General features: G+C 42.6%; 1 long non-coding RNA gene across 1 annotated transcript; it reads right to left on the bottom strand.

The window, feature by feature from the left end:
* Positions 1-682: 682 nt before the first annotated feature.
* On the bottom strand, positions 683-26859 carry LOC125079397 (uncharacterized). Its single transcript, XR_007121115.1, has 3 exons — positions 26753-26859; positions 7293-7460; positions 683-1309 (listed from the first exon to the last, which is right to left on the bottom strand). It is a non-coding gene; the product is annotated as an uncharacterized LOC125079397 (long non-coding RNA).
* Positions 26860-27367: the final 508 nt, after the last annotated feature.

Genomic DNA, 27367 nt, shown 5'->3' on the forward strand with positions numbered 1-27367 from the left:
TCAGTAAAGCAGCTCCACAGCTTATAACAAAGTACAGTAGCTCTCCTGGTTCTAAATAGGCAAACAGAGCTCCTTTTAAAGCACTTACTTAGAAAATGAATCTGATGGGTATTTAAAAACTTACTGGTGCCTGATGGATAATTTTGAAAAACGTAATTTAGAGACAATCCCTTAATATAATGTGTACTTCCTTAGGGTTTCCTTTTCTTCTTCCTTTTAACCTTCTTATGAAATTTACATTTAAAAGCACTTTCCCTGCTTAAGAGTTCTGTGGGTTGTTGATTTTTTTCCCTTTTCACCCCATGGTTTTATTTCAGCAGTAATTAAAACTGCAGTAAGCCAGAAAGAGGTGAATGAGGAAAATATTCCTCAAGGCTGCTTTTCCTGCCTTGTTAGCAGAAAGTCTTCAAAACATTCTTAAAAGTTTTCCAGGAGATACAGGATTCACTGAGATACTCAAGGGAAATGAAACTTGGACATGCCATCAAAGCCTCATTAATTCACTTTCACGTATTTGCCATTAAATCATTTTGTCATAATAGCCTCATTAATTCATCATCCCTGTTTTTTCTCCTTTTTCTGTTCGCTTATCATTACTTACTGGCGACCTCAATACGTAAAAGCACCTTTAGTCTTTTTTGTTTGCCATGTCCCCCGTCTGATTTATTTGGGGGAAGGAAGTAGGATGTCAGGAATGGTGACCGCCTGGCTTCACGCAGGTGCTTGGAGGACGGCTCACTGATTAATGAGTGGCTCATGTTGAAGGGAACTGGCTGGTTTTTTACAGCCTGACTTGTTCCCCAGTGAGGTAATGGCAGAAAGTTTTCACTTGCCTAAAGACGATTCCTTGTAGGTTGTATCAGAAAGGAGCTGAGGGTGGCTCAGCTTATCCTAACTCATAAGATATAATTTGAAATACAGAGAAAGTGCAGCCACAAGACAAATGGACTGGCATGGGGAATTGCCAGCTGACGGCCAAGTCATCCCTCTTCATAGAGTGCCCTGGTGCTTGCTCTTAGCTGTACATCGGAATCGCTGGCGGAGCTTTCAAACAGAGACCCCAAAGCGGACTCCATTCCAGGCCAACAGAAACAGAATCTCTAGGAGTAGGGCCTGGGAATCTGCATATTTTAAAGTTTCCCCGCTGATTCCAGGGCACTGTGAAGGTTGAGGAAAACTCACGTCATGGGACGAGAGGCATTAAACGGCGAACAGGAATAATTATGCTCTGTCGTCTCCAGTCTGGCTCAGATGCCCTGTGGGAGAAGGTGCAAAGATGGGAGGCAGGGGCGTCAGGAGATTTTCCCACCTATTTGAGAGACAAGATAGGCACAAGTGAAGAAAACTGAGGGCAGCATAAAGCGAAATATAAATCAGGTGGGTGCCGGACCTACAGGGATTCTAGAAAGACAAGACATTGAGGCTAGAGATCGTCAAGTCTTCACAGGGAAAGTGTTGAGTTTGAGCTTTGTGGGGAGCAGGGGAGGACATTCACCCCAGGTGAGACCAAAAGTACGGGAAAGAATGTGCTCAAGGGGGTGAGAAACAGAATTCAAGTGAAGCATCCAGGTAACTAAGGAGGGCCCAGGAGAGAAATAGGAACACCTGTTATGGGGAGTTTGCAGGGTTAAGGGGGAGAGGCAGGAGCAAACTGGTGTTTAATGCAAGAGAACCTGAGGCTCTTGTCAGGAGCCCAGGTGAGGGTTCAGGGGTTCAGAAACCAGGGTCACCAGAACCAGGGCAGGAGGTCAAAAGTTGCCCAGACCCAACATTGGAGAGAGGAGCTCTGCCTACAGCCAGGCATCCCCATGCTCCTGGCTTGTGTGCAAAGCAGGAAGTTGACATGGCCCTCTGACTGCTGCAAATATTTTGTAACCTTTTAAAAATATAGCTTTCAGGTTTTGTCTTGTTATGAGGTAAAAATATTACACAGTATTATTTTTTAGCAGAAGGCACCTTAGTCTGCTCACCCTGTACCGGACCCCCAGAGCTAGAAGGAGCCATTTTGGCACCTGGGGCAAACAGCAAGAGATGTTCTCCTCCAAATCAATTTTATAATTCATGATATGGCTCACAGATGGGCACTACTAACAGAGCACACCATCTGGCGGTTTCCCACTTTCAACCATTACTCTTGCTAAATAGATGTTAAGCTTTCAAAATCATTAATTACAATTTTCATGTCCTTTAAAGCTCAGTGCCTTCGGTTCAGCCCCTTTCCCATGCTTGACTCCTGGGCCATCTCTATGTCTGCCAGGGAGGGGGTGCGACTCAGGCACAGGGTAAGAGTCCGTTCTTTGGGCACAAGCTGGACTGAAAACAGCTAAGAGTTTAATGGCTTACTTCTTAAGCTCACTACAGAATGTAGAAGTATTAAGGTTCATGGCGTCTAAGAGACCAAACCCAAATAGTGCAAACCCACAGTGGGATATGGTGAATCTCCTTAAGGGAACCAGCGATGACAGGAGATCCACGGAATCAAAGAAAGCAAGTGGTGTAGATGTGATTTGAATTTAGTGTGTGTGACTCCAAAGTTCAAAGTGTCTTCCCATCATATTCTACCCTGACAACCCAGACACCATGTGCATTGCAAAAAGGCATCAGGTCTGGACCTTGTCCCCCAGGAATGTTCACCTTAACTGCATCGACAGGGCTGGAAGAGAAGATAAACAACAATTCCTTGTTAAGCATCAGATTAAAGCCAAATGTGAGAAAGGGACATTAGGTGCGGAAGTAGACCCATTCTCCAGTAATTCTCTTTGGAAACTTACTGTGTGAGATGATTTAAGATCGAATTTCTATTCCTATAATGCATTTTAAAAAAACACTTTATTTATTTGTCAGAAAGAGAAAGGAGGAGAGAATACAAGCAGGGAGAGCCACAGGCAGAGGGAGAAGCAGGCTCCCCACTGAGCAAGGACCCTAGGAACATGACCAGAGCTGAAGACAGATGCTCAACTGCCTGAGTCACCCAGGTGTCCTCCTATAGTGTATTTTTTAATATTTGCATTTCTGAACACATAGACATGTAGCAAAATATTTAAATGTCGCAGAAGGAAGCACGGTGAATAGTAAGTTTCCTCACTTTCTCAGTCAGGATCCTGGCAGAAAGCAAAATGCACCGCTAGAATGTCCGGATTCAGGGACTTTAAGGAAGGGACCACTTACAGAGGTGAGGGGAGGGTTCAGGGGATAAATGGGGACTTGGAGGCCTGGGGAACTAGCAACAGCTGAAGAAGAAAAGAATGTCACTGGGATCCTGGGAGAGCTGGAGCTAGCTGTGGACAGAGCAGCTGCTCCACAGCCGGACACCGAAGTGGGGAGAGCATGTGGCAGAAATGTCAGGCTTCCTCTCCACCCAGCCTCAGATCTCCTCCTGCTGCCTCCCACTGGCCAAATCCAGGAGGATATCAACCCTGGAAGGAAACTGGGTGATGGAGGCCATGGAGGACAGACTTTTTGCAGGGAACAGAGCAGAGAAAGGGAAATGATCTGGGGTGGTGTTGGAGTTAGGGAGAGACCCAGGAAACAGCATAGCACCGCAGACCCTCAGTCCCCTGAGGCAACAATTATTAGCATTTTTTTCAGGTAACCATCCAGAAATAGTCTATGCATATACAAGCTTTAAGTGTATATGTCCACCCATTTTCTATGCAAATAGTGGTAAACTCTTCCCCTGCCTCCTCCACACCCCTGCCCTTGCTTTTTAGACATTCAACAGTCTATCTCGGATTTGGCTCTTTCTAGCATTTATGGAGCTACCTTGTTATTGGAGACCAGAGGTTCTAAAAGCATGGTCCCCAGAGAGGCAGCATCTGTATCACCTGGGAACTTGTTAGAAAGGCAAATAAGGGGCACCTGGGTGGCTCAGTCCTTAAGTGTGTGCCTTCTCCTCAGGTCGTGATCCCAGAGTCCTGGGGTGGAAGCCTGCTTCCCTCTCTCGCTGTCTCTTTCTCTCTGTCAAATAAATAAGTAAGTAAGTAAATAAATAAATAAATAAGATAATCTTTTTGAGGAGTCGGGGGGAAGGCAAACAAGTTAGAAACCCAGGGAATGAAACCCAGAAATGTGTGTCTTTTTTTTTTTTAAGATTTTATTTATTCATTTGAGATATATATATATAGAGAGAGAGAGAGAGAGAGAGAGAGCATGAGTAGGGGGAGAGGCAGAAGCAGGCTCTCTGATGAGCTAGGAGCCCAATATGGGGCTTGATGCCAGGACCCTGGGATTATGACCCGAGTCAAAATCAGTTGCTTAACCCTCTGAGCCACCCAGGTGCCCCCCAGAAATGTGTGTCTTAACAAGCTCTCTGGATCATTTGGCGCCCACCAGAGTTCAAGAGCCAGAGTTCCAGAATGAGGCCGGGCCCCCACCTGATCAAGGCTGCGGCTGCTCACAGGTCGATGTACCTCAGGGACAGGTGAAGAGAGAACATGGTGAGGCTATCTTGTTTGCGTCTTTCCACTGTACCTACCAGTCAGAAAAACAAAAAGCAGTATATATAGTATATATTGATGCGTATCTGATATCAGCTCTCAGTGCAAATCAGAATCCTGAAAGAGCAAAGGAAAGGCTCCCCCACTTCTTCCAGACACATCTCCCTTTCTCTCTTTTTGTGTATATTTAGTTCTTTGGACAGAGATACTGTGTTTTAATATGTTTGTTTGAGTATGTGAGGCAATGCAAGCTAAATATAACTATGAAGACTCATAGTCACCACAGGCTTGAGGTTGGCATTTGCTTGAAACCCACGATGGTGAGGCTTGCAAATGTCCGGGTCCCTCAGGGCACAGACTCCCTCAGGAGGGCAATGCTGGGCGTTGCTCTGCCATTGTTTCACGTGGCTCGCGTACCCACTACAGAGAAGGCTGCTGCCTTCTATGCCCACACAGAAGATGGGCACCTTGTCCTCTGGAAGCTCGCCAAACAGCCTGAGGCGTGGGAAGCACTTATCAGCTTTGTGATCCTAGGACCCTCTCTGTGCCTTGGTTCCCCCACCTACAAAATGGTTCCCCAACAAACAGAAATGGCAGAGCTGCTGATTTGCATGGCTCTAGGGAGCATCACTCAGGCCAAAGAACATGGAGTAGCGCTCCCTGGAGGGGGGAGGGCTGAATGAATGATTAAGGAGAAATCCCCTTCTGGCACCTACTGCTGGGCTCAATGGTTCTGCTGGGTGGCCAGGAGCCATGGGAGAGAGTGCGCTGTGAGTCAGACAGTCTGGGATTGAATCCAGGCTCCCTTCCTTACTTAAAATTCTGTGACTTGGACAAGTCATTCGCCTGGAGCAGTGGCTGGCATCTTAATGGCATGCAATAAATAATTCATTGAAAGAATAAATGCACATTTATGAGTCTCAGTTTCTTACTCTGTATAATGGGAACAAGAATATAATTTACTTCGTAGAGTTAAATTAGTATTAATTGAGAAACATATTTCAGAAGCTCTGGCATGATGAAAGGAACTAAATATGTGGCAATTACAATACATAGGTACCAGGAGATAACTTGAATACACCACAGTGTTTTCGGACCTGGGGTGGCATGTCTGAATCAGACGCCAGGCATGGAGTCAGTTTAGGAACAGAACTCAGTCTCTAGAAGGATTGGACAAAAGCAAGGGACAGGTAGCAGGGACAAGACCCCAAGGTGTAGTTTAGATTCTCATTGGAGCTTTTAGAAATTTACAATTAAGTCGAATCCCTGGGTCATAGGTCTTGAGCATGGATATTTTAAAAACAGGGCCCAGGTGATTCTAAGGTATAATGAGAAGCGAGAACTCGATTAATGGAGCCTACTACCAGCCAAGTGTTATGCTAGATGTTAGACGAATATTATTTCCTTTATTCCCCACAACAACTTGACGTGTTAGATATTTTGTCCCCATTTCACATGTGAGGAAATCAAGGATCAGAGGCTAAAAAAACATCTCGAAGTTCACAGACCCGTGTGATGGAGACCTAACTAACCTAGGCCATCTGACTTTGAAGCCAGTGCTCTTTTCACTGTGTTTTACCACATCCCGGAAGGATCCTCAAAGGAAAAAGCCCAGAACGCACTATATTCTTTCGGACTTGTCTCCCGAGGGGCTGAGGCTGGGCCTGTGGTGGGCTCAGTGGCTTCCCTGGTGCGAGCAGGGCTCCTCGTGATTGAACGGTATATGCCTGTGTTTTCTCATAAGGCAACGAGCCATTTTTCATCAGGAAAGTATGGGAGTTGTTTCACTTTCAAAAGAAGTGATATTTCTTGGTCAAATGGCCAGGAAATTCCTGAAAGTGTCAGAAACGGAGTTCCTAAGTCTATTTCTAGCTAAGAAAGATCGGTTGTATGGCAGTGACTGACAGCTTCCGAAGTGGACCAAATCCAAAATGCTTACAAAACATCAGTGTTTGACCCTTCAGGTCAAAAATTTAGAGAAATTTAAAACAAAGTTTCCTAAACTATGGACTGGGCTCCCAAGTAGGACTCAAAATGCAATAGTGTGTATTAGAAACAGAAGACTTCAGAGCCAGCCAGACCTACATTCAAGTACTAGAATGTTCTGCACACTCCCCATCTGTGTCATCCCTTTGAGCCTCAGTTTCTTCCTCAATAAAATGGGAATAGGTGATCTCTCATAGAATTATTGTGAGGATTAAAAGAAAGATGCATAAACAGTAGAGTAGTGCATAGTACATGTCATTATTGTTTTTTTTTTCTTAAAGATCCTATCTATTCATTTGACAGAGAGAGATCACAAGTAGACGGAGAGGCAGGCAGAGAGAGAGAGAGGGAAGCAGGCACCCCGCTGAGCAGAGAGCCCGATGCGTGACTCGATCCCAGGACCCTGAGATCATGACCTGAGCCTAAGGCAGCAGCTTAATCCACTGAGCCACCCAGGTGCCCCGTCATTATTGTTTTTATGATAATGAGATGGTCTGACTTCCTCAAGCACCTGGATCCCCCTCTACTAGATAGAACTTGAAGTTTGAAGATCAACAATCATGTTGAGAACGAGAGACCAGAATTAGGGTGTATCAGATGTTCCTTCTATTGGTGGTGCCCTGGGGAAGTGAGAGCTGGGAAAATGCTGACAGATCATGAAAAATTAATTTAGAATAACTTATACCTATGTCGAATGTATGCTTCTTGTGCAAGATGAGTGGGCTACTAACACCTCTTCCTTTTTCCTCCAAATTTGGAGCCAATTAAAAGGTAGACACACAAATGGAGATCTAAGTGGTGCTTTGCTACTGATGGAAGTGGCTCAGAGAACATGGCTTAAGCATGGGGCACAGGGATCCCAATACTCACCGAGTTTCAGACTCTGCACAGCTTCTTTGGAGGAGGGACCCCACTTCCCTAAGCTCTCGTGGGAAATTGTGGAAGCAGCCTCCCCTTGGAGCTGGGAGATAACCCTGGTCCAGCTGAGGATGTCCCGCTCCCTCTCTTGAATGTGCCATTCTGGTAAGGCTGCTTCCTCTGGAGGAGAGATTGAGGGGTCAGAAAGAAGCTCCTGGGAGGGAGACTCAGGCTTCTTTTTTTTTTTTTTTCCCTCTCTCCTCCTGGGAAATGGAGTGGTTAATCCATTCCTTCTATGGAGGCTGGGGGGAGGAAGTCTCCCCTTTGTTAACACTTCTTATCTTGGATCTGCACACTTTATGCTTGTCTGAAACTGTTGGAATGCTTTATCAAAAGAGACTGAAAGAGAATTTTATTCTCTTCATTGCTTTCTACTGATCCTAGATATGAGAATTTTATTGGGAAAGACTATGCACACACACCAGAGAGAAATATTTAGCTACTATAGTGGATGTATTTGTTATCTATCATTGCATAACGAATTGCCTCAATATGATGACTTAGGACAACAATAAATATTTATTGTCTTACATAGTGTCTGCTGGTCAAGAATTCAGCAATGGGGGCTCCTGGGTGGCTCAGTCGTTAAGCGTCTGCCTTTGGCTCAGGTTGTGTTCCCAGGTCCTGGGATGGAGCCCCACATATGGCTCGCTGCTCAGCAGGGAACGTGCTTCTTCCTCTCCCACTTGCCCTGCTTGTGTTCTCTCTCTTGCTGTGTCTCTCTCTGTCAAATAAATAAATAAACTCTTAAAAAAAAAAAAAGAATTCAGCAATGCTTAGCTGGGTGGTTCTGGCTGAAAATCTCTTCAGAGGTTGGAGTTAAAATGCTGCCTGGGGCTGTGGGGCTGCAGTCATTTGAAGCTTGACAGCAGCTGGAGGACCCACTTCTGAGAGGACTCACTCCCATGACAGCAGGTGGGAGGCCTCATTTCTGCTGTGTGGACCTCTCCTTAGAGTCCTCATGACACAGCAGCTGGATTCCCCAAGAGTGAGTGATCCAAGAGAGAGCGTAGCAGAAGCTGCAGTGTCTTTTGTGACCTACCCCTGGAAGTCACACTTGTGTACTTTTTCTACAATATCTTCTTGGTTATACAGGCCAGCCTTCTCTTCCCTCCCTCCTTCCTTCCCCCCCTTTCTCCCTTTCTTTCTTTTCCTTCCTTCCTTTCTTTCCTTTTCTTTCTTTATTTCTTGATCTTAATTATTTGCTTGAGAGAGTGAGATAGAGAGCATGAACAGAGAGGCAGAGGGACAGGGCGAAGCAGACTCGCCGCTGAGCAGGCAGCCAGCCTAAGGGGCTGGAGGATGGATCCAGGACCCTGGGATCATGACCTGAGCTGAAGGCAGATGCTTAACAGACAGAGCCACCCAGGCACCCCCAAGTCAGCCTTTTTTGAGTGTGAGTGAGCCTCACAGGTGCGTAAAGACGGAGGTCGGGGATAATTGGAACCATCTTGGAGGTTGGCTACCACAGTGGGTGATTTGCTGAAGACTGAAATTTGTCGTCTTCACTTCTTGTAGGAGAACAGTCAGTGAATCCCACTGGTGCTCTTCGAGAGGTATCAAAGCCACCTCTCACTGTCACCCCAGCTACAGGATGGTTCATCAGCCTTTCAAGAATATAGGCTGAGCAAAGAAGATGCCAGGCAGATGGGGACACCCTTTAACATACAGTTGTGGCAGCGCTCGCTTTCCGTGTGTTGGGGGGACGGCACTTTACTCTCCGATGTTATTTTCTGAGCTCTTACTTTATGTAGCTGTTAGAGTTCACATACAGGCGCACATTTGCTCCTTGCAACAGCCTGCAAGGTAAGAGCCTGCAAGGTGGACCTGTTCCTATTTCCATTTCCTAGATGGTGAAACTCAGGCTCAGAGAAGGGAAGTGACTTGCCTGTGAATGATGGGGCTGGGATGTGATCTCAGACCAGTTACCCTTTAGATCAGTGCTTCTCCTAAGAAGGCACATCCAAAGCACCTGGGGGGATGCAGTTGAAAATGCAGCTTCTGTTTCAGTAGGTTCAGGCCAGGGCTGGGATTCCGCGTTTCTAACAAGACCCCAGGCAATACCGCTGTTGCTGAGGCCGGGCCTTCATCTGAGGAAGGAGGCTTTCGAACTCCTCTGGGCCACTCTAGCAAGGGGTGCAGATACCCCAGCACAGCACCAGGCACAGTTAGTTATAAGACAAATGGCAGAGCTTCTCTGTGGAGAGGAGCTGGAGCCCAGGACCCAGTCTGTCCTGCAAGCACGTTATACTCGTGAAGGGGGAGGCAGAGAGGCAATCGGCTGGAAGGCTTCTGTCATTCACCTGGAAAAAGGGTGACGATTGGTTTGAGGGAATCCAGCAGGGGGGCCAGGAGTCCCCACCATGCTCTTTCTGAGACCTCTTCCTTGATGTGGGGCCACACTTTCCTGAACTCCTGGAGGCTATCTGTTTTGGGGACCAGGCAAGAAACTGTGTTTCCCAGCCTCACCACATACAACTTTCTCAATGAAGGCTTTCAAGGTGGGGAAGGGGATGGGGGTGCTGAGTTCTGTGTGTGGATACGGGGGCACAGAATAGGCACCCGCAGCTAGGGGGTGGGGAGCTCTAGTTCTCCCCTGCTTGTTTGTCCCTACAACTGTGCAAGGGCAGGAAGCCTCTAAATATATGTAGTATTTCCCAGAGAGACAAGATAATGAGTATTTTTCTTAGCTCATCCATAAAGTCAACATATAATACATTCTTAATTGCATTTAGGAGCATTGATTCAACTGAGTGTAACTAGTAATTTCAGAGAATGCCCAATAATACTAATGTTACAGCACAGTTGGAGTGCTTTGCTCCGAAAGCTCCGAGCCGTCCCCTGAGTCTGGCTTTGGGGACAATGCCGGCACTTTGCTCTGACAGCAAATCTCCTTCATTCACGTGGACTCTGTGTCCAGCCTTCACTGCTCTTTGGTTTTCTAATGCTAGAATGTACTAGCCTTAGAAAGAATTTACTTTCTTTCATCTTCAGATCCCTCAGCCACCCACCAAGGTGATTTCTGAAGGTTCTGCGTAGGAACTTGAGAATTATGTGCGAATCACTCTCCATTTTGTGGTTGGCCCCCTTCCCCTCACTCGCACAAAGCCCAGAGCTAGAGACAGAAGTGAAGGAGAACGTGGATTTGACCTCCCTCATGCCTTCCCAGCAAGCGCAGAGAAGGAAGACAGCAGTGCTTCCAAGCATCTCCTAATCTCACGAGAGGTGAAACCGCTTCTCCCCTCACACTGCAAGGGAAACGTGTGAGGCTCTCAGTCTTCATGGCTGAACACCAGAATCTGAAACATTTTGAGGAAACTGAGTGAGATTGAGTAAGACTGGAGAAGTGAGTCAGAAGTGCCCAGCAGCAAACACGAAAACACATGCACGTGCACCGTGAACCATGGTCCTGATGAACTGAAAGGCTTTACAGCAGAAGGTTGCAAACCTTTCCGATTGTGGCGTCCTAAAACTTGTATAATTATCCATTCAGAAACTGCACAAGCACTATTCTGCCCATCTAGACACCAGAAAGCATGCATATGACAGGAATGATAACAAAGGAGAGCTTAGGTCATCCCCAGTGAGAGTTCTGCTCTTCCCCCCACCCGTCCACCCCAGTGCCTCCTCTTGGGTGAACTCCAGGAGTGTCTGGGAGACTCCCTGTTGAAATTAGAGCTGGTGAGACAGAGCCCTGCTTGGGCCTTGCCACTGTATCAGCTATATAACCTTGGGGAAAGTTTGGAACTTTCTACACTTTAGGTTGTTTCTCTGTAAAATGCAGGAATGATAGTTCCTACTCTGCGGTTGTGAGAACAAGGCATGGCAAGGGGAGCATTTCACACAGGCTTGGCCCACAGAACAGATGTATTACGTGACAGTAATGATTGTCCAGTGACTTGAGGCTCCCAGTTCAGGAAAATTATCAAACCTTCGGAGATAAGCCAAGAGGAAGTATGATTATGTGTCTTTCAATGTCATATTGGAGAACTGTCTATCCAGCACTCCTGTGTCAAGGTCCCATGACCCTGGAAGGAAAGAACTCTGGCTCACAGTGGGCCATTGATTAGGGCCCCACTTCCTAAACGTTTGATGTTAACTAATTAAGTTCCATGTAATTTTTGTCTAATAGAAATGCAAATCATTTTTGTTCAGTGGAATGGATATCCATGGAGCCTATAGTTGTATTACTTTGGGGTTTTTTGGCATTTAATTTAGCAATTTGATTCTAGTGTCCTGTCTTTTCCTGATCATGTATACATCAGTCTTCTGCATTCCAGCTTTCCCATCCTGCTGGTTCCCTCATTAATCAGTTAAATAAATCTCTGACACAGGTACACTCTATCATTGGGTAGGAGACTAATGCTTTAGCTTTTTGGAAAATTATACTTCGACAACAATTAATTCATCTTTTTGCTTTGGTTGCCAGAGCTGGGTTCTTTTGACTGCAACCAAAATAATATTAACTAAAAGTGCTATATTTGTATTTTCATAGTTACACTGTCTTTTTGAATCCAACTTACCCATCAAGATCTTAGCTACCAGGTACCTCAATCTACCCTAGAATCTTCTCAAGTAAAACAATTCTCAAATTTACTTGAATATTAAATCCTTACCTTCCTTTTTAAGGCAGTTAGCTTTTATTTTTCCTCTATTTAATTCACAAAATGGTTAAAAAAAAAACAGCCAACAAATTAACATGCAATTGCTTTTAAGTGGTAGGACTTGGATAAATTTTTTTCCTGTCTCTACATTGCTATTGTCAATATTTTCTAAAGCAATGATTTGCTATACCTATAATGGAAAGATTTAAAAAACAAAACAAAACAAAACAAACTTCACTTAAAAAAAAGTGAGCACCCTCTCTGTGCATCGCATGGGGTAGGACTCAGCAGGGAACACGGTGTTCTGTACTTCCGGGCTCCTGACTTTGACAGAACAGAGGTGCAAGCAAAGCTATGAGAGAGGACAGAGTGCAAGTGCAGATGGAGAGAGAACATATGGTGCCTGTGAGAATAGGGTGGAGGAGGGGTGGGAGGGAATGAACCATGTTAGAGGACTGGCACTTGATGACCCTATGGAAAACCAATGGCTAGTATTTGCTGCACATTTGTTGCATGCCAAGCATCTGTGCATCTCATTTAACCCTTCACTTTTAAAATTGTGTGAAAAAAATAAGATTTACCAACGTAACCATTTTTAAGTGTACAGCTGAGTAGTGTGAAATATATTCATTGTTGTGAAACAGATATATATATATTTTATTGTTATGAAACAGATCTCCAGAACTTTTGCATCTTGCAAGTCTGAAACTCTATACCCATTAAATAATTCCTCCTTTCCCATTTCCCCCAGTTCCTAGTAGCCACCGTTGTCCCTTCCTTCCTTCCTCCCTTTCTTTCCTTTCTTTCAAGATTTTATTTATTTATTTGACACAGAGAGTGAGAGAGCACAAGTAGGGGAGGCAGCAGGCAGAGGGACAGGGAGAAGCAGGCTCCCCACCAAGCAAGCGGCCTGACACAGGACCCTGAGATTCCAGGACCCTGAGATTATGACCTGAGCCAAAGGCAGATGTTTATCTGACTGAGCCAGGTGCCCCCATTCTGCTTTGTTTCTATGAGTCTGACTACTTTAGATACTTCATATATGAGGGATTATATAGCATATAAGTATTTTTGTGACTGGCTTATTTCACTTAGCATAATGTCCCTAAGGTTTATCCACGTTGTAGCCCACGAGAATTTCCTTCCATTAAGGCTAAATAATATTCCATTGCATGTATATGCCACATTTGTTTATATGTTTATTTGTTGATGGATTTTTGAGTTGCTTCTACCTCTCGGCTATTTTAAATACTACTGCTAAGGACCTGGGTGTGCAAATATCTCTTTGAGACTCTGGTTTCAATTCTTTTGGATATATATCCAGAAGTAGGATTGCTAGATCAGATAGTAGCTGTATTTTTAAGTAATCCCCAGGGAATCAAAAAAGAAATTTACCTTTTCCCTAGTATGGTTCAGAGTTCTCCCTAGCACAGTTCTCGGTAGAGGACTTAGGCCAAGAAAAGAGTAAAGCCCGGTGAAGAACCAAGTTCATTTATGCTAAAAGACAAAAATTCGGGCTTTATTCTGAGGTCTTATTTTAGTTCCTTTTTTCCTCTTTGGAGGAGCTGCTCTTTTAAAATCATTAATCTGGGATTTATTTATTTGAGAGTGGGGGTTGGAAACAGGAGAGGTGGAAGAGAATCTTAAATAGGCTCCACACAGGGCTTGATCTCACAACCCTGAGATCATGATCTGAGCCAAAATCAAGAGTCAGACACTCAACCACTGAGCCACCCAGGTGCCCCTAAAATCATTAATCTTTAAAATGTTACTCTCCCATTTATCTTCACACCCACCCCCCACCAATTTCTGGTATTAAAAAATCCCAAGTCTTCAATATTTCACAAGTATAATAATGCCAGGCAGAGTGTAAGGTTTCTTAATGAATTATCCAATATGGTCACCCCAACCATGTATCGATCTATAATGTCATACAGCATTGTGTGCTGTCATTATTTTACAGACGAGGAGACTGAGGCTTAGGGAAGTTCTGCATCTTACCCAAAGTCATAGCGCTTGTGAGTGATGGCACCAGAGCTTAAAACCACACGGCCCATGTCTTGAGCACCTGCTCCCCTGCACAATCCCGTATCTAGCCTCAGCTCTGCTCCTATGTTGTAAGCGATCCTAAAAATAAATTCCCAGAAGATATATCATCAGGATGGGGAGGTGGATGTTTAAATTGTTGGGATTTCCTTCTGTCTGGTTCTTCAGAGAGGCACATTCAGATGTCTGGGAGTCAATTGGTTTTGAAATAAGAACAAGCCCCTTGATATCCATATGGAGATTTGCTATTCTGCCTACAGTTTAAATTAACCTTATTGATGGATTTCCTGCCAAGCTTAGTTCATTTATTATGCATGTTCCTTTTGGTAGGTGGAAGAAAAAAATATGTGAGAATTATCCTCTAAATAAAGCAATATATATAAACCAGACTCATAAATTTTCTAAAGTTTATTTTTGTTTGCCAAGCTCCTCTGTACTTTTTTGGGGATAAATGTGTTTATTTAATACAAAGAAAAGCAATATCTTAAAATAAGGATATTTTCGTAGTAACAACCAGGAGTGAATCTTTTTTTCCCTTTCATTTGTCATTGTCAGCTGAACACATTCCCAGCCAGCAGCCAGAGGTTGAAATTTATGGCATCAAGATAGGTAAGACAATTCACGATTTCGTCCTGATCTTAAAGAAGTTTCAGCCTCTGATTTTACCCCTCCTAGACTTTAAAATGTGGCATCAGATGAATGTATTACCATAGTTGGGACTGCAGGGCTACAAATCAGGATCAGGATCCTTGGAGGTGACCAGGAGAATGAGCATGCTTTGGGTTGTTCTCATCTTGGGATGAAAAAATATAGCTCAAGGAAGGGGAAAACTAAGAAAACATGCTTCCATTTAGTCTTTTTTGACACTACCTATAATGACCAGACAATGTAGTTTTTCTGGAATATTCTTGGCTTTTAATGATCTAGAGAAGAGAGTGAAAAATGGAATTTTTTGCATCAGTGGTACACATAAATTGCTACTTTGTAATACTACCCTCTAAAAGCATTGACTCGCAGTACTAAGTCTAAACCAAGTTTGAGTTGAGAAGATGGAGAGTGGTTTCCAAAACAATTCAAAGTTTAGCTCTAACTAGATTGGAACTCTAGAACTCTGTGTCTGGACTCAGAAAAATGATGACCCAGTTGATCAGTTATATATGTGGGCTTGTTCAAAGAATTTCCAATTGAATCTGTAATTCCAACATTTTCAGACCCCATGTTTCCTTTTATAACAAAATTTTTAAAAGATTTTATTTATTTACTTGAGAGAGAGAGAAAGAGAGCACAAGTGGGGGGAGGGGCAAAGGGAGAAGGAGAAGCAGATAGGGAGGCAGATTACTGGGCTCAATCCCAGAACCCTGGGGTCATGACCTGAGTCAAAAGCAGATGCTTAACCAACTGAGCCACATAGGCACCCCTATAACAAAAAACTTTTTTGAAGATTTTATTGTTTAGTAATCTTTATACCCAACATGGAGCTCAAACTCACAACCCTCAGATCAAGAGTTGCATGCTCTACTGACTGAGTCAGCCAGGCACCCCTATCATACATTAAGGAACACCCTTCCTACTATCCTGAAATGAAATTTATATATGACTCATTAAATATATATATATTATATATATAACATTAAATATATATATATATATATATATATATATATAACATCCTGTTATAAAAAGAGAACTAAAAGGCAAATAATTTCCAATAAGATATATATCTCAATTTGCAAATACCCAGAGAAGATTGCCATTAAAAGACAGTTTATAAAAACAAACAAGTAAAATCTTGACTCTCATCCAGATAGAAAAAGGAACATATGCATATATTTTAATTAAGTCATAACGAGGAACCAGGCAAATATAACCTGTTCAGGGGAGAAACTAAAAAATGAACAGAACATATTTATAAATCAGAAGTATTGAAATGAATGTATACAATGGAGGCAAAAGTAGTTTCTTCAATAGTGGAAGAGAGGCCAATTGTACCTTTATTAGACCAGACAGAACGTCCATGTCTACAGACAAAAATCCTTCTGCATTGTTATCAGTTATCTACCCTTTCCCTGAGTTGTAGAATAGCTACCATGAAATCAGAACAGATAAACCAGAGGGGTTTTCCAATGAAGTACAAGTTTTTGCTTATACATCCTTAATGGATTAATCAGACATATGCCCTATAAGTAAAAACAAACAAACAAACAAAAACCAAAAACCCTAAATCAGGCATCTACCCAGGGAAAATAACTCAGTTGGCAAAATTGTCAGCCCAAGTCCATCAAACAGTGATGACTTCAGGTAGTTTCTGAAATGGAGTTCTGAAATGGTAAATTTCCGGACAGAGAAAATATAAGCTTCCCTCAATTTACACAATGCCTGAATAAGATTTTGTATGTATAACAAAGTCGGGTTCTGGGTTCAGGTTATTATGTTTTTCACCTATATGAACATCTGGCAGGCTATTCAAAAGTTGTGGGGGATAAAACAATCTGTTATGGTAGGGGATTTTCCTGCATATTACAGAGAATCCAACATCCTGGCCCTACTCCCTAAATGCAATGTTGCCCTCTAATCTTTATGACAAGAGGGGGGAAAAAAAGTCCCACAAGTTATCAACACACTCCGTAGGTATGGTATTGCCCAGATGAGAAACACTGTCGTAGCTGAAATATGCCCTGGGACCCACTGCTTCATCTCTACTTCCAGGAACCCCATTTGCTTAGCCAGGCAGCTAAGGCACCTGCTCTTCTGGAGAAGAGCAAAGGGTTTCTTGAACAGGGTTAGGCCAAAACCCATTTTTAATTTAAAAATTTTAATTTACCATACAATTTGCCTCCCCCTCTGATTTCATCTTGTTTTAAACCCTAAGAGACTCTTAATCCTTGGAAACAAACTGAGGGTTTCTAGAAGGGAGGTGGATGGAGGGTGATGGACATTGGGGAGGGCATGTGATGTAATGGGCGCTGGGGATTCTATAAGACTGATGAATCACTGACCTCTACCTCTGAAACCAATAATACATTATATGTTAATTAATTGAATTTAAATTTAAAAAAATGAAAAAAGCAAAGATTTTAGTTCAATTCATCTTCTCTGAATCCCTCTCTTTCAAGTTTAACTACCCAACAAGTTAAGAGATAAGGGAGGCCTCTCACTGAAAGTGAACACCTACCTCCCCACCCCAGTCTATCTTCCTGAAGAGCTCCTGCCTGGAGACCTGCGGTAGGGGGTGGGGTGGGATGGGGGGACCCACAGAAAGTGGCACAGTCAGATGACCAAAGGGGCCAGGCTGAGCCCAGAATAATGAGGTGGTCCAGGAAGGGTGGGATTGTGTGCACTCGCTGTGATTCGAGGGATCGTGGCCACTCAGACTCAGCCCACTGTTTTCAGATCTTCTGATTTTACTTTCAAAAGAAACAGGCAATCTGAGGTTTTTACATGCAATCATTCAGTTTTTAAATGTTGGCTCATGTGTCTGTACAGGACATGCACACGTACGTGCATACCATGTGCTTATAGCATTCATACGTATGGCCTCTTGCAGTTAGAGCCAGGAGTAGCAGCAACTACACCTTAGGTATTGAAGAGGTCCATCCCCTCAATTAAAATGAAACTGAGTATTATTACTACCCCCACTGCAGATGTGAGGGAAAGAGGACTTGGAGAAGTGATGTGATTTGCCTAGAGTCTCACAGCAGGGGTTTGAATCAGGACAACTTTGCCCCTGATACCGAATTGCCACCCAGTCTATGAAGAGACCACAGGATGTTGTTTTCCCTTCAACTTTTTTTTTTTTTTCCTCATCCTGAATTCACTATTTTAAGTTTTTATTCTAATTCCATCACCCGGTGCTCATCAGGACAAGTGCACTCCTTGACCCCCATCACCTATTTTACTCAGGCCCCCTCTCACCCCCTCTTCTCTGGTAACGATCAGTTTGTTCTGTATAGTTAAGTGTCTGTTTCTTGGTTTGTCTCTCTCTCCCTTTGTGCGTTTGTTTTGTTTCAATTCCACACGAGTGAAATCATATGGTATTTGTCTTTCTCTGATTTATTTCCCTTGAATTATACTCTCTAGCTCCATCCATGTTGTTGCAAATGGCAAAATTTCATTCTTTTTTATGGCCAGATAATGTTCCATTATCTATCTATCTATCACATCTTCTTTATTTATTCATCAAACAATGGACACTTGGGCTGCTCCATATCTTGACTATTGCAAATAAGGCTGTTATAAACAGTGGGGGGCATATATTCCTTTGAATTAGTGTTTTTGTCCCATTTGGGTAAATACTAGGTAGTGTGATTGCTGGGTCGTAGGGTAGCTCTATCTTTAAATTTTTGAGGAATCTCCACACTGTTTTCCACAGTGGCTGCAGCAGTCTGCATTCCACCAACAGTGCAAGAGGATTGCCCTTTCTCCACATCCTCACTACTCCTGTTGTTCCTTTTGTTGTTGATTTTAGCCATTCTGACAGGAGTGAGGAGATATCTCATTGTAGTTTTTTTTTGTATTTCCCTGATGTGAGTGATGTCGAACATCTTTCATGTGTCTGTTGGCGGTGGGTATGTCTTCTTTGGAGAAATGTTTGTTATGTCTTCTGCCTATTTTTTAATTGGATTATTTGTTTTTTGGGTGTTGATTTATGTAAGTTCTTTATATGTTTTGGATATTAACCATTTATTAGGCAGATATGTCATTTGCAAATATTTTCTCCCATTCTGTACGTTGCCTTGTAGTTTTATTGATTGTATGTTCTCCTCATCTTTAATGACTCATCAAAACAAGAAACAAGAACTATTTCTGCTGAAAACAGCATTTATGCATCTATTTAAGTAAAATCAACGTTTCTTTAAGTTTCTTGATCTATCTTCCTGTCAGTAGCACAGAGAGGTCTCTGGAGAAGGAAGGGTACCTGAGTTGTGATAATGTTTGCAGTGAGCTGGGTGAGTCAGTTGCTGTGTTAGCCTACCATCCATCAAAACCGATGCTGAGAATGACAGAATCCCTGGGGATTGCTTGCAAAAAATGTTAAAGCTTTAATTGAAAAGATCTTCAACACAGGCCACAAATAACTTCTTCATTGTGAATTCCTGTCTTGCCCCCAGATGCCCTGGGGCCTCCCAAATGCTAGGGCCAGGTCATTCTGATAGACTTAAGCCATACGCCACCCGCAGGGCCTTTGATGATGCTGGAGTCTTGCACAGCCCCCAGCGGGGAGGGACGCACTTGGAGCAATGTCATCTGTCAAGGGCTAACCTCTCTTTTGTGAATGTCTGCAAATTAAACCTGCCTTATGGAAAGTGGGGATGTTTAATATTTTAAATGTCGTGATTGAAATGCTCATATAATAAAGAAGGTGGGGCTTGGCTACCTAAATGGGGCATCTGTTGTAACTAAGCAGCAGGCATCTCATCAGACACTTTTCAGGAGCTTCCTGAAAATCTGATCAGTTTCTTTTTCTTTGTTTGTGTATTCCTTCTTCTGGTCACTGCCCTAACTCAGATCAGGGTGTGAACCCAGGCTTATTCAAATAGGCAAGCCTTTCTTCCTCTAGAGCAGATGTACTTCTGGAAGGTGTACCCTGGCTTCCTCAGACAGCCAGAGGGGATCATAGACAAAAGTGGTTAAGAATTCCTTACAGAAGCTTTTCTAACAAACAAACAAGCATCCTGCCCCTTCAAACAGATTTTTCTTATATCCATAATGCATGCTCATTAAAGACAAGATAGGGAGAAATAAGATAAAACAAAAACAAAACAAAATTCTTGCTGATCTGACTTAAAAATGTGCATGTGATTCATGGTAAGTTGCTGGGGAAGGCAGCAGTATCAATGAAGTGTTCTTTGAAGCCAAGGCAGGTGAGAGCCAGCCCCCAAATTCACTGTCTTCTCGTATTCTTTTTTTTTTTTTTAAAGATTTTATTTATTTATTTGACAGAGAGAGATCACAAGTAGACGGAGAGGCAGGCAGAGAGAGAGAGAGAGAGAGGGAAGCAGGCTCCCCGCTGAGCAGAGAGCCCAATGTGGGACTCGATCCCAGGACCCTGAGATCATGACCTGAGCCGAAGGCAGCGGCTTAACCCACTGAGCCACCCAGGCGCCCGTCTTCTCGTATTCTTATAGAGTCTGGCTTAAGAGGATCATTCAGTTGCCTAATCTCCCTGAGGCTAAAATTTCTTCTGTTGACAGATAAGACTAGCAAAAGAGTTATCTGTAGTTAGAATAATAATAAATAGTTGAACAATTACCTGTCAATATATGCTGGAGTTTAAAATCCAAAGCAATTTAGGACTGTTCTTTCTCTGTATGTTGCAAATCACGCACCCTTATGTAGAGCCCTTAGTGTACTTAGGAAGGGAGACAGAGAATACAAATGCAGGAATGAAATGCAGGGAAGCACAAATTGTGTAAATGAAATCTAGACTGTTTCTGGGAACATAATTTCATGAATAAAGATGATCTAGCATCTCTGAACTATGTATTTTAAGATTAATATTTCTCAATAGTACTTGTCAAAGTGAGTGGCAGTAGAATCCATAATAAGTACTTTATTGAATTATATTTAGTCTAAATATAAATGTAAAAAGGCACCATGAATTCTCATGTCAAATTATGTCACCTAAAAGTTAATTAATTGAACCATGATTCAGAAAAAGAATTCTTTTTAATTTGGCAAATATTGGTTTGTGTTTCTAACAATTCAATCATTTTTTAATTGATAAACTTTATTTTTTTAGAGCAGTTTTAGGTTCATAGCAAAACTGAGCAGAAGGTACAGAGAGTTCCCACACACTCCTTGTCCCCACACATGTACAGCCTCCCCCATGATCAACATCCCACACCATGGGGACACAGTTGTTACAATCAGGGAACCTACACTGACACATGATTATCATCCAAAGTCCACAGTTTACATCAGGCTTCATTCTCGGTGCTGTGCCTTCTATGGGCTGTTTTTGTTTGTTTGTTTGTTTGTTTGTTTTTTAATTGATTTGAGAGAAAGAGAGAGGAGAGCACAGAAATAGAGTGAGAGGGAGAAGCAGACTTCCTGCTGAGCAGCGAGCCCCATGTGGGGCTCCATTCCAGAATCCTGAGAGCATGACCTGAGCCAAAGACAGATGTTTAAAAGGATGAGACACCCAGGCGCCCCCCATTCTATGGGTTTTGATGACTATCTAATGACATATACCTATTTCTGTCATCGTAGTATCATATTGAGTAGTTTCACTGCCCTAAAAATACTCTGTGCTCCACCTCTACATCCCTCCCTCCCCCCAGAACCCCTGGTAACCGTTAGTTTTTTACTGTCTACATAGTTTTGCCTTTACCGGAACGTCATATGGTTGGAATCCTATAGCCTGTAGCCTTTTCAAATCAGCTTCTTTCACTCAGTAATATGCTTTTAAGATTCCTCCATGTTGTTTCATGGCTTGATAGTTCATTTCATTTTAGTGCAGAATACCATCCCATCACCGGGATGTACCACAGTTTACTAATCCATTCACCTACTGAAGGACGTTTCAGTTGCTTCCAAGTTTTTGCAATTATGAATAAAGCCGCTATAGACATCGGTGTGCAGGCTTTTGTGTGACATAATTTTTCAATTCATTTAGGTGAATACCAAGTTCCTAAAATGTTGGGTTGGAAATAGGAATTCCTCAAGGTTATTTTTTAAAGTTCTAGAAAACCAAAGTACTATGGTTACAAGTTTCAGTGGTTATGTTGTTCAGCCTCTTCATCTCAAATTGAAATCAGTAATAGACAAGTCCACTTTGGGGGAACATTTTTTCCTTTTCTTTTCTGAGCTTCTTTTTTTTTTAGCATTCCCTGAATAATTATTTATCAAACAAGACCAGAAAACAGTTTTCCCTCTGGTTAGAATCTGCTTAGCTAATTTAACAGCTCATTTTTCAAGTAAAAAATGGCAAAGATTCAGCAAGTAGTATTTCTACATTTCCATATCATTTCCATTTATGCTTATTTCAAATCCAGGTCCACCAACCAAGAATATGAAATCACCCCCCAAAAATTTCATCAGTTATTTTCTGTCCCTACCCTCTGCAGGAGAAATAAACTCTCCCTTCTTAGAAGATAAAAATCTAATCTGTTGAGAATCAGGTGACAGGTTCTGTACCAATGCATGACGAGTATATTGATGATGTCAGTCATACACTCATCTCCCACGTTGTATTATTTGTTTATTGCTTGTCTTTTCTTTGAGACAGTCAGCTCCCCAAGGGCAGCAACAAGGCCCATTTGATTTCTCTGTGGCACACAGTCAATATTTCAATATGCATTTGTTGATTGTATCATTGGTTGGTCAGATATCATGATAATCAACCCTGTTTACTCAACAATGACTAAGCACTTCCTAGGCACAAAGGGGAATGTTGATTATTTGGGGTATATGAAGATGAGTAAAATTCATTCCCCACCTTCAAAAAGCTTACCCCGCTGTCAATCCTTATAGTATGCTGTTGTTGTAAAGCCCTTGGTCCATGGAAGGCTATGACTTCCCACATCTCTTCATGAAAAAGTGTTCCTTAGCCTTGCAGCAGCTCAGCATCTTAGGGGCAGGATGGATGTGTTGGAGGATTATCTCCAGAACAACTCCCAACCAATGAGGGTGGCAGGTCTTTGCTCTGCAGTAGGACACTTCTGAGCCTGTGCTACCCAGACCCTCAGTAAATCTCCAATGGGGTGGAGCCCCGGTTGCTCACAGGAGTAACCTGTTCATTAAAACATGCTTTATTGGCTTCTCTCCTTTCTTGGTCTTACTTCCTACTCACTCACAGTGCTTCCTAGGATCTCTTTCCAAATCAATTCTTACATACAAATCCCTTACTCTGGGTCTGATTTTAGAAGAAGCATGAGCACTAGAGTGATAAGTAACAGAGGCACATTCAGTGTTATGAGAATGCAGTCGAGGCGGGGTTAATTCTAGCTAGGAGAAGACTTGCATCTTTTGAATAGGCTCAAGGTGGGGGCTTTGAGTGTACCTGTAGGAAAAACTGCTTCCTGCTGAGAAAAGAGAGGCATGGAGATGTGGAAGTATAAAAAGTGCTCAAGGAACTGTAGGCAATTGAGTCTGTAGAGAATGTGGGTAGAGGAGCATCTCGGAATTTCCTAGAAAGTACTCCAGAGCCTCTCACATTCCAGCAAGGAAGCAGGTCTTTCTTGTAACTTTCATCTGAAACTTCAGCTCCAGCCACTCACCCTTCTTAGACTGGTACTCTGTAATGTCTAGACGTTCTCCTTTTGGTAGGAATATCCAAATGTAGAAACAAACGTGGCTACACGTGACCTGTAAAAGCAGCCATATGGTAACCGCTGACCAGCCCCCTGTCTTTTGCAAGAATGGATCTTTCTTTCTGCCTGTCAATTTTATTTTATTTTATTTTTAAGATTTTATTTATTTATTTGACAGAGAGAGATCACAAGCAGGCAGAGAGGCAGGCAGAGAGGAGGAAGCAGGCTCCCTGCTGAGCAGAGAGCCCGATGCGGGGCTCGATCCCAGGACCCTGAGATCATGACCCGAGCCGAAGGCAGCGGCTCAACCCACTAAGCCACCCAGGCGCCCCTGCCTGTCAATTTTAATTCGTGTTTTCTGAGTTCCCATGACATTGATATTTTGCTCTTTCTGAGAGCTTATAGTCTAAACACAGTGTTTGTGCCTCAACCCAGAGAAATTTACTGCCTTCTGTTAGACGCTAATCTTGAACTAAAAAAAAAAAAAAAAGGAATGATGTGTCATGGAGTCAAGGAAAATGACCCAACCTAACTCTACTTTGGAATCCACACTGTTAGTTCCTAAGCAAGTACAACGTGTGTGTATGTTCCTGCTCATTCTCTCTTCTCCTGTCCTGAAAATGGTTTCCTTCTAATAAAATGTTCTGACAAGTCATTCTGTCTTCCAGTACTCATTCAATTATAGCCTCTCACCATGATCAGCAACTGAGAAATTGGTTATAAACCCAAAATAGGAGCTGAAAACCAAAAAATAGAGGTGTGGCAGCAGGATGGGAGCAGAATAATTTGGTCATTTTCCCAGCAGAGGAAAGCCAGTTTAAGAAAGACAAAATGAGTGCTTCTGCAAAAGGTATACAAGATTGGAAAATAACAAAGAAATTAAAGAAGTTATTAAAGCTCACAAGAGAATTTGGTGAGAGAACACTACTCATTTCAGCTCAGTAGGAGCCAGTTTGCATTATTATGTTTTGCTCTGTACTTAGCTTTGAAGAAAGCCACAAATTACAATGGTTAAATAGAGCTTTTGAAAACAGAAAATAGCAACATTGCAAGTACAGAACAGCACTGGGCTAGAACACCCTCCAGACTATCCCCAAACCAGGATGACTGTAAAGCACTTCCGAAATTCCTCCCTCCCTCTCCTACCCCCAGGAGTTTCAGTCCCATCCTTCGTGAATCCCCATTACTATAATAATATTTGTGTAATAAATACAGCTTTGTTTTGTTTTTCAACTGGGATCTTCAACCAAAGGCTGGGATGGAAAGAAAGCTGCCCGGGTAATTTGACCAGGTTGAATATTTGGGGGAAGAAACGATTTAAGACATATCCGGATCCAGAAAGTAATGATGGTAATCACATTTGTTGAGGTCTTTGTATGTTGAAGGCACTGATCTATAGACATAGTACATGTGTTACACAATTTATCCTCATCACAACCTTAAAAGATAGATACTATTCCTAACCCTATTTAGAGATGAGGACACTGGGACAAAGAAAGACTAAATAACTTGCCCAAGGTCACATGCTGGCAGGTGGCAGAACCAGGATTTGGTCTGGTGATCTGGCCTCTGAGCCTGTGTTCTTTTTCTTTCTTTCTTTCTTTCTTCTTTTTTTTTTTTTTTAACATATAATGTATTATTTGTTTCAGGGACACAGGTATGTGATTCATCAGTCTTACACAATTCACAGCGCTCACCATAGCACATACTCTCCCCAGTGTCCATCACCAGCTACCCCATCCCTCCTACCCCCCTCCCCTCCAGCAACCCTCAGTTTGTTTCCTGAGATTAAGAGTCTCTTATGGTTTGTCTCCCTCTCTGGTTTCATCTTGTTTCATTTTTCCTTCCCTTTCCCTATGATCCTCTGTCTTGTTTCTTGAATTTATCATATCATATGATAATTGACTTTCTCTGATTGATTTATTTCACTTAGCATAATATCCTCTAGTTTCCATCCATGTCATTGCAAATGGCAAGATTTCATTTTTTGATGGCTGCATAATATTCCATGGCATGTCAGTGTGTGTGTGTGTGTGTGTGTGTGTGTGTGTGTGTGTGTTATATCACATCTTTATCCATTCATCTGTTGATGGACATCTAGGCTTTTTCCATAGTTTGGCTATTGTGGACATTGCTGCTATAAACATTCAGGTGCACGTGCCCCTTCAGATCACTACATTTTTATCTTTGGGGTAAATACCCAGTAGTGCAATTATTGGGCCATAGAGTAGCTCTATATACAACTTTTTGAGGAACCTCCATACTGTTTTCCAGAGGGGCTGCACCAGCTTGCATTACCACCAACAGCATATGAAGGTTCCCCTTTCCCTGCATCCTCGCCAACACCTGTTGTTTCCTGACTTGTCAGTTTTAGCCATTCCGACTGGTGGGAGGTGGTATCTCATTGTGGTTTTGATTTGTAGTTCCCTGATACCGAGTGATGTGGAGCACTTTTTCATGTGTCTGTTGGCCATTTGGATGTCTTCTTTGCAGAAATGTCTGTTCATGTCTTCTGCCCATTTCTTGATTGGATTATTTATTCTTTGGGTGTTGAGTTTGATAAATTCTTTACAGATTTTGGATACTAGCCCTTTATCTGATATGTCATTTGCAAATATCTTTTCCCATTCTGCTGGTTGTCTTTTGGTTTTGTTGACTGTTTCCTTTTCTGTGCAAAAGCTTTTTATCTTGATGAAGTCCCAAAAGTTCATTTTTGCCCTTGCTTCCCTTGCCTTTGGTGATGTTTCTAGGAGGAAGTTGCTGCGGCTGAGGTTGAAGGGTTGCTGCCTGTCTTCTCCTCAAGGATTTTGATTGATTCCTGTCTGACATTGAGGTCTTTCATCCATTTTGAGTCTATTTGTGTTTGTATATGTATGGGAGGTGTAAGGAAATGGTCTAGTTTCATTCTTCTGCATGTGGCTGTCCAGTTTTCCCAACACCTTTTATTCAAAAGACTGTCTTTTTTACATTGGGCATTCTTCCCTGCTTTGTTGAAGATTAGTTAACCATAGAGTTGAGGGTCCATTTCTGGGCTCTCTATTCTGTTCCCTTGATCCATGTGTCTGTTTTTGTGCCAGTACAATACTGTCTTGATGACTACAGCTTTATAATAGAGCTTGAAGCCTGGAATTCTGATGCCACCAGCTTTGGTTTTTTAACATTCCTCTGGCTATTTAGGGGTCTTTTCTGGTTCCATACAAATTTTAGGATTATTTGTTCCATTTTGAAAAATGTTGATGGCATTTTAAGAGATTGCATTAAATGTGTATATCACTCTAGGTATGAGCCTGTGTTCTTGATAACCATACTGTAATGCCTCAGAGGTCACGCTGTGGAGTGAATATTTGTGTCCCCCCACCCCCTGATTTATATGTTCCAAGTCCTAACTCCCAGTGTTTGGAGGTGGGACCTTTGAGATGTAATTCAATTTGATGAGGTCATGTGGATGGAGTCCCATGATGGAATTACTACCCTTATAAAAAGAGAAGACACTAGAACTTTCTCTCCTTACCATGTGAAAATACAGTGAGAAGGCAGCCATTTGCCAGCCAAGAAGAGTGCCATCACCAGGAACTGAATCTGCTGGCTCCTTGGTGTTGGACTTCCCGGCAGCCAGAACCATGAGAAAATAAATTTCTGTTGTTTAAACCAGCCGGTCTTTGGTATTTTGGAATAGCAGCCCAAGAAGACTATGACAGAGCACTAAGCTGGCACAACCAAGCTGTTGCCTAGGAGGTCAGGGAATTATAGACAGAAGAGCTTCCACTCAGACCCAGGGATTTATTTTAAGTGCTTCCTTATGAGGCTCTTGCTTACTGCAGAATGGGATTGAGTTATATGGTTCGCTCAAAGGTAATCCAGGGTATGTACAAGTCCCAGAATCAGATTTCTGTAGGAAGCTAGGTACCTTCCTGCTTATCAGTGGCCACCTCATTTCTTAGCGAAGCAGCTGTTATGAGCTAAATATGCAGGGATCTGGATCTGGTAAGTGGTATTGAATTAGAAGGAGGAACAAGGCTGTTTGTTCCCCTCTCATTCCCTGGGATATGGTACAAATCAAGATCTGTGCTAAATTTGAAGAGATTAGTATTTGAGGGGCCCCAGCTTGTCCCTCTCAGTCTTTCAT

The sequence above is a fragment of the Lutra lutra genome, chromosome 1, assembly GCF_902655055.1.
Source record: "Lutra lutra chromosome 1, mLutLut1.2, whole genome shotgun sequence".
In the NCBI taxonomy this organism is placed as follows: Eukaryota; Metazoa; Chordata; class Mammalia; order Carnivora; family Mustelidae; genus Lutra; species Lutra lutra.